At 44.2% G+C, this 11351-nt stretch overlaps 1 long non-coding RNA gene across 1 annotated transcript; it reads right to left on the minus strand.

Annotated features, from left to right (window-relative positions):
• Positions 1 to 7226: 7226 nt before the first annotated feature.
• On the minus strand, positions 7227 to 9923 carry LOC129382719 (uncharacterized). Its single transcript, XR_008610766.2, has 2 exons — positions 9722 to 9923; positions 7227 to 9691 (listed from the first exon to the last, which is right to left on the minus strand). It is a non-coding gene; the product is annotated as an uncharacterized lncRNA (long non-coding RNA).
• Between the last annotated feature and the right edge of the window lie 1428 nt (positions 9924 to 11351).

An 11351-nucleotide genomic window follows, 5' to 3' on the forward strand; every position in this document is an offset into this window, starting at 1 on the left:
AACATGCCCCTGCTTCTTGAGCGCCACATTTGTATAGCCAGAGGGCTTCTTCGGGTGCAAAACAAATGTTCAGTCATTTTGCTAACAAACTTTAGCAACAAGTATCGGCATGTACCGCGACGAACGAAATGGCTGAACTGAGCTCATTTCCTCGCGAAATCACTAACGTTACTGACATTGCCACATTGGAAACCGCATCGTCTCAGCAATCTGGGTTACCCAGCCTAAAAGAACGGATTCACTTTAACGCCGCTCTGCCAGACCATCAGAAAGACCGTCTACTGAGTCTTGTGAATGAATTTGTGGACTGTTTTTCAACGTCATCCAAAGTGCGGCGCACGTCCATCACAAAGCACCACATTATTACGGACGAGTCTGCACGTCCTGTCTGTCAGCATCCTTACAGAGGGTCTCCAGTGGAAAGGGAAGCGATCAAGCATCAGGTGAAAGAGATGCTCCAAGACGACGTGATCCAGCCATCCACCAGCCCGTGGGCCTCCCCTGCAGTGTTAGTCAGAAAGAAAGACAACACACTACGCTTCTGTGTAGATTACAGAAAGTTGAACCGTGTCACCAAGCGTGATGTTTATTCATTGCCACACATCGACGACGGAATGGATCGTCTACAACATGCCAAGTTTTTTTCTTTGTTGGATCTTAAATCAGGATATTGGCAAATCGAAGTTGATGAACAGGATCGTGAAAAAACAGCATTTGTGACACCTGATGGGCTTTATGAGTTCAGAGTTCTCCCCTTCGGTCTCTGTTCCTCACCTGCCACCTTTAATACCACCAGCATACCGTGCTTGCTGAACTCAAACGGCAAACCTGCCTCGTATACTTGGACGATGTCGTCGTGTTCTCGAGCACGTTTGACGAACATCTCACATGACTCGAGAGTGTCCTCACTGCGATCCATACTGCCGGCCTCACCATCAAGCCTGAGAAATGGTACTTCAGGTTCCAAGAGCTCAAATTTTTTCGCCATGTCGTTGGTCCTCAAGGCGTCCGACCAGACCCCGACAAGTTAGCTGCCGTCGCCGAGTTTTCACCACCCACAGACAAGAAGGCTGTCCAACGCTTCCTTAGTTTGTGCGCATATTATGGGCGCTTCGTCAAGGGCTTCTTGAGAATTGCTGAGCCTCTGACAGGGCTTACATGCGACGATGTGCCTTTCATTTGGGCGGATGAGCAGCAGCAGTCTTGATGAGCAGCAGCAAGAGGCCCCGATACTTGCTCATTTCAACGAAGACGCTGACACTGAAATCCATACTGACTCCAGCAATGCGAGTCTTGGCACTTGTGCAGTGGCAAGCTGGTGCGGAACGCACCGTTGCTTATGCAAGCCGCAGTCTCACCAAGGCTGAGAAAAACTACTCAACTACTGAAAAGGAATGCTTAGCGGTTGTGTGGGCAATTGGCAAATTCTGACCCTACTTGTACGGTAAACCCTTTAACGCTGTCAGCGATCAACCACGCCCTGTGCTGGCTTGCCAACCTCAATAGATCCTTCAGGCAGACTAGCCCATTGGAGCCTGCGCTTACAAGAGTATGATATTACAGTTGTCTACTGATCTGGCAGGAAGCACAGTGACGCTGACTGTTTGTCACGTGCACCACTCTCTACGACCTCATCGGACCCTGACCATGACTTGCCATTTGTCGGCGTTATCGACGCCATAAAGATGGCTGAGCACCAGCGCGCTGACGCTGAGCTGCTGCCGCGGATCGAACACCTCCAAGGAGTTGAAGGTGTTTTACCCCGCTCGCTCGTGCGCGGCTTATCATCATACTACTTGTACAACAACGTCCTTTACAGGAAAAACTGCGGAAGCGGCCCCAATACGTACCTCCTTGTCGTGCCATCGGCACTACGCTACGACATTTTGCGAGCCTGCCATGATGAGCCATGTGCGGGACACCTGGGATTTGCCAAGACTTTAGGCAAGGATACGACAGAAGTATTACTGGCCCCGGTTTTATTCCTCTGTGCAACTGTACATGAAGACCTGCCGCGACTGTCAGCGCCGCAAGAAAGCACCAGTTAAACCGACTGGCTTTCTCCATCCTGTGGACCTTCCTCAAGCACCGTTCCAACAAATAGAATGGATCTACTTGGACCGTTCCCAGTGACCTCTTCGCACAACAGATGGATAGTCGTCGCTACCGACTACTTAACCCGGTACGCCGAAACTGAAGCTATTCCGCAAGCAAATTCATATGAAGTGGCCAAGTTCTTTGTACGCGACATCGTCCTACGACATGGTGCACCGTCTGTTCTCATCACTGACCGCGGTACAGCATTTACAGTGGAACTTATGCAGGATGTTCTCCAGCTGACGCATAGCTCTCACCACAAGAGCACTGCATATCACCCTCAAACCAATGGATTAACGGAACGTCTGAACAGAACGCTGGCTGATTTGTTCTCCGTGTATGTCGACATAGAGCACAAGACGTGGGACGCGATCTTACCCTATGTGACTTTCGTGTATAACACTGCTGTACAGGAGACTACACAGTTTACGCCGTTCAAACTTGTATACGGGCGCCACGTCAGGTCAACACTTGACGCCATGCTACCACTGGCTGATAATAGCCCTGACACCCTTCGATACAACTAGGGTCGACGCGACATCCATTACAATACCGGCGGCTGCGTGTGGGTCTGGATGCCTGTGCGCCGCCGTGGACTCTCAAAAAAGTTGATCCGCCGGTATTTTGGTCCTTACAAGGTTACACGCCGCCTCTGTGACATGACCTACGAAGTGGTCCCTTACAGTTCTGACCCCAGTTCACTCTGTCGTCGTCCTCCCGCTGAAGTTGTTCACGTAGTGCGCATGAAACCATACTATGCGCATACGTGAATGCCGAGATGCATCTGAGGAGCTCCATTTCTTATGTCACTGAAATAACTTTTTGACGCGACCGAGACGGTCGCTTTTCTCATGGGAGGCAATTGACACAAAGATGTGGGGCTCCTGCACCGCAGGACGGTGCGCGCAAAGGTCGGTGCCACTAAAGACGATGAAGTGCGTAAGCTGCACGCTCTTGTTCTGGCCCGCCATTAAAGAGAAGCGTATATTCTGCAAGACTCCGTCTCCAATCTACGTTACCATATAGTCCTTGTCGGGTGTACAATTAAACTTTATATTGCATGTTTTACATATTACTCATCTGATGTTTTAGCAGCATAGGTTTTTCCTCTGCCTTTCTTGTAAAAAAATGTTTGGGAAGTGCGCAAGTGCATCTACTTTGATTTTTTTTTGTGCATGGCACATGTGCTGTTGGCTTGGAACTGATTCACAATATTAACAGCCGTAGCGTTCAGGGCCCCATGTCGCTGAAAATCCAGCAGTGGTGTTGGCGACCTTTTTCATGAGAAAAGTAATCCCAAACCATGCATCCCGATTCATGCAGGCCCTCCACGTGGCACATAGGCGTTACTGAACGAATTAAAATTCTCAAAGTAGAATGTGTGAAAAATTCATAAAGTATGACTTGCACACAACCTCGAGACATGATAGCGTTGGATTGTAATTTGAATATGCGAGAAAAAATAATTCTGTTGTGCAGAAACTCAAACACAAACCCCTTTTCCAGCTGCCATTTCAGGTCTGTCTTAGGAGTGGCACACCCCAGAAAGCTCGCCTTCGTGCATAGCGTTTGCCACCAGCATTTCCAGGAAAACATTACAGAAGCATAAGCTGCAGCTGCCCGGAAGCGTGAGAAGCAGCCAGGGATCTTTTAATGCTATCGTGTTCCACTCTTAAAGGCGCAGCTTAAGTGTCCTCCAACCTTTTTTTTTTTGCTGTTTGGGGACTGCCTTCTTAAAGGTGTTGCTTCGTTTCCTTTCTGCTGTAGGGCGAATGTAATATCTGCTTTGAACAACAGCAAAGCCACATTTTGATTGCACTTGATGCTGGCTGCACTAGTGCGGCATCTCTCCTGAACACTATCCAACAGTTCACTATGATGTTATCACTGAAATAGAATACACAAGACACCTTCGTGTACCACTTCATCTACCTCGAAGTAATATGCCATAGCTCTATGATCATATCCTTAACATCCACTACTTTCTTGGATTCATTTCAGATAGCTGGAATGTACAGATTAAAAAAGCTCGGAAGCGCTTGCGCTCTTTGGAGAATTTTGTATGAGCATTTTCAGGCTGTTCTGGTGAAACTAAAAAATACTGGCTCTCCTGTAATCGAGAGTGGATGTAAGCACGAAATGGCTGCCAACAAAGCAGATTGATTGTAGATGATACTAGCCACAATCTTAAAATGGGTGTAGCGTACATTGCCAACGGCACACCCCACCCCACCGCACCACGCAACTGTACATTGGTCCATATGGAAGCAAGTTTCCTGTCAAAGACAGAACCCCATTGCAAGTCTCGTCTCGGTCCACCAGATGCGCCGTGGACCTCGCGGACTGCTGGCATTGAAAAGAGCACAAGCAACTGTGTCTCAGTGCCAAAAAATGACAATCAAGTGTACAGTGCCTTGTATCTGCCTCTGAACGTCGCTATTAGAAGTGACCAATAAAACTTCAGCGTACTAGAAGTTACAGCTTGAGTGATATTGTGAGCAAATATTTAGAACTCAGAAGCAATATCTTTTGTAACATGTTTGGGAAGTAACTAGCATATGTATTGCAGTCTTGACTGTTTGCCCGGATGAGCTGGTTTGAGTGACAGGATAATGACTCTGGCTTTTGGTTCATTGAAGGTGGCTGACAACAGGAGCTAAAAGCATTTCATGCTTAAAATGTCTGCAGCAGCGGCACTGTTCGGTTAGTCAAGGACCTCATTTCATGGCCCTCATTCTGACACCTTCGAACACTGTTTCTGCCTTTGTAACGCTTCCTAGAATTTATCCTTCAAATTCTTATGGGAAAGAACCATGCATCAATTTTGGCGTATTTCTCAAACTGTACGAGCAGAATTGCTGCTGATTTCATAAATACAACCTATAAATCAATACAGCAGAATTGTTAGTTGAAATATGTAATCCAAATCAAGGAGCCATTCTCAAGACGATGTTCCCGCTGGCACTGATGCGTGGCATTCCTGGCGTTGGTGAAACCTTTATTCTACATGATAAAGCATGAAACATTCACACGTGCTCTTCTTTCCTTCTTTTTTGAGCTTTGCTGTTTCAAGGAGCTTTGCCCTTTGAGTGGCAGCAGCCTGATTGACATAGCTTCTGACTCACATATTTAACATTTTTGCACAGATTGGTCAAGGAGTAGCCAGATTTTGAGAAGTACATCTTTAGCAGAGTCTATAGGTGCTGGCTTTTGGTGCGGAGAGACAAGCAGCTTCATAGCTTCCCTCCTGTCTCTTGTCATTGTGTCAGCAAACTGAAATGAAAACTCTCGAAACAGTATATTTGCTAATGAGGAATCTTTGCAAGGCACATTGTGAAGCGCATGCCGATGAATTGCTTCAACCTTTTACATTAAACAAATTATGCCATGTGCTGTCGAGAGGCAAATAAAGCTGTTCGCTTTAAAAATTAATAATAATATCCGCAGTTTGTGAAGTGATTGAGATATTGTTACCCAGTACCTTCAACAAAGATGTTATGGGAAACAGTGCAAGGAACTAGCATACTTACACTAATTGCAGGTATTTGGCGGAGTTGTATGGGAGACAAGATAGCCAACCAATTTTCCTCTAATGCATGTGAGCTTTGTCATCCTCATGGTGTAATGTAATCGTTTCAGGTAGCGGATAAAGAATGTGTGGCAACATGAAATGGCCTTTGACGACACAGGCGAGTAGTGGATGCCACACTTCAGTTCTAATTAAAGTTACATCAGCACAGAGCATGTATGCTACGACCAAGTTGGGTCCATACTTTGGATTACTGTGTACAGTGTCACTCTCTTCTGCATTGCAGAAGATGGAAGCCAGTGTTTCTTTGCTGTTGCCATTTCAATTTAGTATATTTTCATGTTTTCATGCTCTGCAACATACAGCCAGAGGTTGCACGGTCTTGAAATGAAGACTACTTTTTGTGTTTTCAAGATAAAGTTTTAGCTATAATAAACGGAATTTCCAAAAAACAAATTTTATGTTTGGCCTGCCTTCTTTTGGGTGATCAGACATGGGAGCCATTGAGGCATCATGGCTCATACGTGCTCCATTTATGCTTGAGAGGTGTGTGCACAATGCTCCTTGCATGTTGAAAAAAAAAAAATGGAGACCACCCATAATTGGTGTTGGTTTGCTTTCTTAGCCACAAGTGTTATCTGAAAATATAGCTGGTTTTTGTTACTCTTTCTGGCGGTGCGTTTTAGATGCATAAAAATTATGATGGATGTGCATGTTCAGTGTGATTGCAGGAACGAGAAACTTTACTAGAAGATCCTTTGCAAGAGATGCAAGTGCTTGCCCATTTCATGAAAAAAAAGGGCTTTGTTTTCATTGTATACAGTAAGCTAAGGGTCAGGCGGACTTGATCACAAAAGCAAAGAGAGAAATTAGTTGACAGAGAAATGCAAAGCCTGCTGACCACATCGTAACTGTCTAGCGCATAGACAACACCTGCACGTTGGCCAACAGCATGGGAAAGGAGAAGGGATGGAAAGATGAAAGAGATTGCCATGAAGCACATGTGGTGAAAAGGAGAATGAAGCAAGAATTGGTAGCATTCAGAAAAAGCTAGATATTCTTGAGAAAACTGAAACATTGGACAAATAATAGCAACCTTTATCAAGTCTTACTGCCGTATTCAGCAATACATCTTGAAGCTCATGCTTGACTTGATATAAATGACGTATGGTGTGAATGTGCCCAAGATGCTCATTGCATTGCTTATGGTGTGTTCACGACAGGCGTCATTTAAATCGAGTCAAGCATGGGCTTCAAGTTAAGATGCATTTCTGAATACAGGGGTTAGTGTTATGGCATGGTGAGGCTCTCTGGAATGAAGACTTCATGAACTAGAGAATAGATGTGCCCGTGAGAACCTACTTTTACGTATTATCGCAGACATCTGAATCACAGGAGCAGTCTGAAGCATGTGGTAGGTTTGTGAAGAATTTCCGAGAAACCTGCATGGGTTTTCTCTGTAACAGTTTGCTACAATCGGGTGTATGACTCATTTTACATTTCCTGATCACCTTGCATATTTCCGCACAATGCTTTCGTCATTACTGTTCAGATTCATTACTGTTCAGTGGTTCTTGTTTAACAAAATGGAGTCATGAGAAAAGAAGGAAAAAGGGAATTTTTAGGCACTGAAAAGGCAATACAGGCATGAATGTCAAAAGAGGCACTTGTAGACAGGATAAATGCAAGATTACCTAGTTTACATGGCCATAGTTTGTGCTTACAAAGAAGGCAGAAGAAGGATGCGAGGAAAAAATAAGCATTTCGTCTGAGGTTTCTCTCATTATGAAGCTGTTTACAATGATGAGAGCTAAATACAAAAAGTGTGGTCCTAATGAACGGACACGTTCTCCCAGTTGCAATTCATAGTTTAAGTAAGATTTTGAGGGACTTCAATCGCACCTCAAAAAGAAGTCCATGATCAATAAACAGTGCAGAAAGCCAGTATAACAGTTTTCATTGACAGTGAGTTGGCCCTAGGATATGATCCAGTTTGCATCTTCAATAAAATGGCTATTGATTGGCTACTATTGATCTGTACAATAAGCGCAGCACGCATACAGAACAGCACACAGTCCCATTTATGCCTTGGGCCTCACTTATACCATGTTAAAATTGTGGAAATACAACAGATTCATAAAACCAGCTCTCTTTATCACCTTATCTTAGGGAGGGACTTGTCGATGTTACAGTGCAGAGCACGAACATTTCCTTAGGAGAAGGCTTCCAGTTATTTATATGGCAGAGGTTCATTACCTCTTGAAAACTGTTCTGCATAACACTCGTGCTTCTTCACACATCTGTCACGATCCATCAAATACGGGATAAGTTGGGTGCTGCAGATAAATGGTTCCTGCAGAGCCTAAAGCTACAGCATCAATAGGTAGCTAAATTTTCATTCTTGATGTTTGGTCCAGTTCTCTGAAACATACACATAGAACTGAAACTGTTCAATCTGAATACCAATATTAAATGTGTTATTTTGGGGCTTCAATGATTCGCTGAAGTTGATGGAAAGTGAAGGACTGTATAGAAAAAATGGCTGTAAGGTCAACTATCATCTGCGCATAACCTTTCAGATACTGCACTAAATATAATCTAAAACACATGAAAAGTTTTTATAGAACAAAGTACAGCCACACTGGATCACGCTGGCATCATTATCATATGTCACTGGTGTGGCACTTCACAATGTGGGAACCACCATGGCTCGTACAATGCTCCGAAGGATACATTGCAATAGCGCAACTATGCTCAATGGCATTTGAACTGTTCCTTGCAATTTACAACTTCTAGCCATGCACTTATTCATTTATGACTTGGATGGTCGTGAAGCCTAAGTGCTTTTCTACCTAGCAATACTGCAAGCTTGTCTGCTGACACTAGCTGCACAAAAGAGCAACAGTAGCTTGTGCTCCAGCAGAACTTGAGGGCGGATTACAAGTTCTTGCCACACTATAGATGAGAAATATGAACATACTCCTAAGCTTCAATATCTTAGCTGGTGTAAAGCTGCAATACAGGTACTGCACTCCCTTAATTGCACTGCTTACAGCTGTCAAACTATACCTCTGGTGCTATGCACATTTTGGGGATGGCAAGAAGTTCCACTAGACAAGGTATCAACCACACAGGCATCTAAAACATTGAGTTAAGGGTGTTTAAGACTGACTAAACACAATTTGCCACTTGGCTTGGATCTCGATTCCTTTCCCCTCTAGTGTCATTGACTGAAGAACCACAACACTGAGGAGTAAAGTAGCAATGCTTTGTTGTTTTGCCAGTTTACTAATAGCAAGAAACTACGCTCTAGCACTGTAGCATAATGAAAGAACAAAAGGTCAAGTATATTGAGCAAGCTTGATCAACCAGCTCTCCAGTAGTCTGGGCCCCACGTCAGAGGGTATCGTCGTATGGTGTCATGACTACAAAAGTGCATGAAGCCTACTAGAGGCTGCAGTTTCAGTAGAAGGTAGGGGATAACCCCTAATTAAGGGTAAGCCTTTGCTTTTGACAATGATCGGCCAAATTTAATCACGATTTCCCACTTCTCCGCCGGTGCAGAAATGCCATCGTCCTTTTTAAGATTGGCCACATTAAAAAACGTACGTACGTACAGTCCTATACACTGCGGCTGGTCGCGTCGCAATCCCGTGTTTCTCTAGTTTTAACGCCCGCGCAATACGTATGTAGTACTCAACAATCGGTTTGCTCTGGCGCAGTTAGAAGACGATCGTCGTCGTGCTCTTTGCGCATAACAAACGCGTCACACACGCACACACACAACTCGATTGTGCAACACGCGCTGTTCCACCTTGTATCGCTTCGTTCGTGGTCGTGCTGTTTGCGCGAACAAACGCGTCACACACGCAACTCGATTGCTCTGCGCACACTAAACGCAAAACGCGATGTTCCACCTTCGTTCGTGGTCGTGCTATTTTGCGCATACACCTTCGTCACACACACACAGCTTCGATTGCCGTAAAACGCGCTGTTCCACCTTGTATCGCTTCGTTCGTGGTCGTGCTGCTTGCGTGCACCCTGTCGCCATAGAATAAAGACTAACTTTATGCTGTCGCTCCGGCGAGTTGGCACAAACCCTGCGCTAGCGCATACTTCTATGGGCCTCGCGCGCGCGCGCATGGGGACTAGGGCGTTTCAGGAGCTAGGCGCGTTTTTTGCACGACAACTAGGGACCTAGGCTCCCCTAGGGCGAAAAGTTACCTAGATACATAGTTCCCTTTGGTGCCGCGGGGGCGGCACTGCAGTCGACCGGCTGCACAGGCGAGCGAATGTAAATGCGCCGACCGGTGACAGCTGCTCCTGCGTAATACATTGGAACAAAGGACAGTGTCATTGAGATTTTTCACTGGCCATTGCATATGTACAAGAATGTAAACAAGGATCTTGAATGACGAAGTTTCATTAACATATTTGTCCTCAACTTGTTCATTTCATGGCCTTTACATTTTTCATATCAGCGGCATGCCCTGCTTTGCTGGTTTCGAACTGATGTAATTCTAAAGTTCGAGTGATATTTTCTTTACTTACTAAATAGACAAAAACATGGAAGCATTGACATCAGTTATGTTGGGCACAATTTTTGGCACATAGGAGCATAATATTCTATGAAAAAATACACATTTTGCTTGTATTGACAGTGCGTAGCGTTCAAGAATTCGTTTGCACCATCTTTGGCAATGACAACACAGTGTATTGTATACAATGATCATGTGATCATAATATACAGTATATACAACAGAGTGATCATATATTTGATCCCTAGGCAAATTGTTTAAGAGGAAGCTTTAGCTCGGGCACAACTCCGACGCGGCCTATTCAGATACGTGTAAAACGCAGAAACGCTTTTCTGAGATAACTCCTGAATCGCTTTTAATGAAATTTGTTGCATTTCATAGAGGAAGGTAAATTCTACTGTGTGTAAGCGGAATTTCGATTTAGGGCCCGAACTTTGTTTAAAATATTTTGAAAAATTCGAAGCTCCGAAAAGAGAAGAAGCACGAATTTTACTAATAAATAGCTCTTCATCAAGAACAGATATCATGCTTCTGTAAACGGCATCCATTACACCATTCAAAGCGGACAAATTCAATATGTCTATTTGAATTGGTTATGTTATGTACAAGGGTTCTGCAAAAGCCTTATTTCCATATTGCTTAATTTTTTTTAGACTCATGTGTAACATATCAATTTTGTCTGCTGTAGATGTACTATTATGCGCAATTTACAGAATTGATATCAATTTTCATTGCTGATCTACAGAGTTGTAAACTTCGTTGTTTCGTTTTCTGAAAATTTTCGCTGTTTGCCACTTTTTAATAAAATATTGACAACCGAAATCGAAAATTTGAAGCAAACAATCACTAGAATCTAAGTTGTTCTTTTAAATGCGGCAAACCTCATCAAAGTTGGTGGAGTGGTCGCCGAGAAAAACAAATTTTCCTTCTACATGTATTTAGATAGGAGCATCCGACCTGATGTTTCCTCTTAGGAGGTAGCCGAGCTGCATTGTGAGCCCCTACCCCCCCTGAACGAAATTTCTGGCTACGCCACTGACCACATTTAAAGAAGCTGCAGTTTTTATACTAAAGTTCAAAGCTTCGATACCGGAGTTGATTTTTACTGAATGAATTTCCTTTGTAGAAATCCGCTACAATTGCATGGATGTTACAATTCTTTTCATGCTATGCTTCATGACAACCAT

Source organism: Dermacentor andersoni, chromosome 3 (genome assembly GCF_023375885.2).
Source record: "Dermacentor andersoni chromosome 3, qqDerAnde1_hic_scaffold, whole genome shotgun sequence".
In the NCBI taxonomy this organism is placed as follows: domain Eukaryota; kingdom Metazoa; phylum Arthropoda; class Arachnida; order Ixodida; family Ixodidae; genus Dermacentor; species Dermacentor andersoni.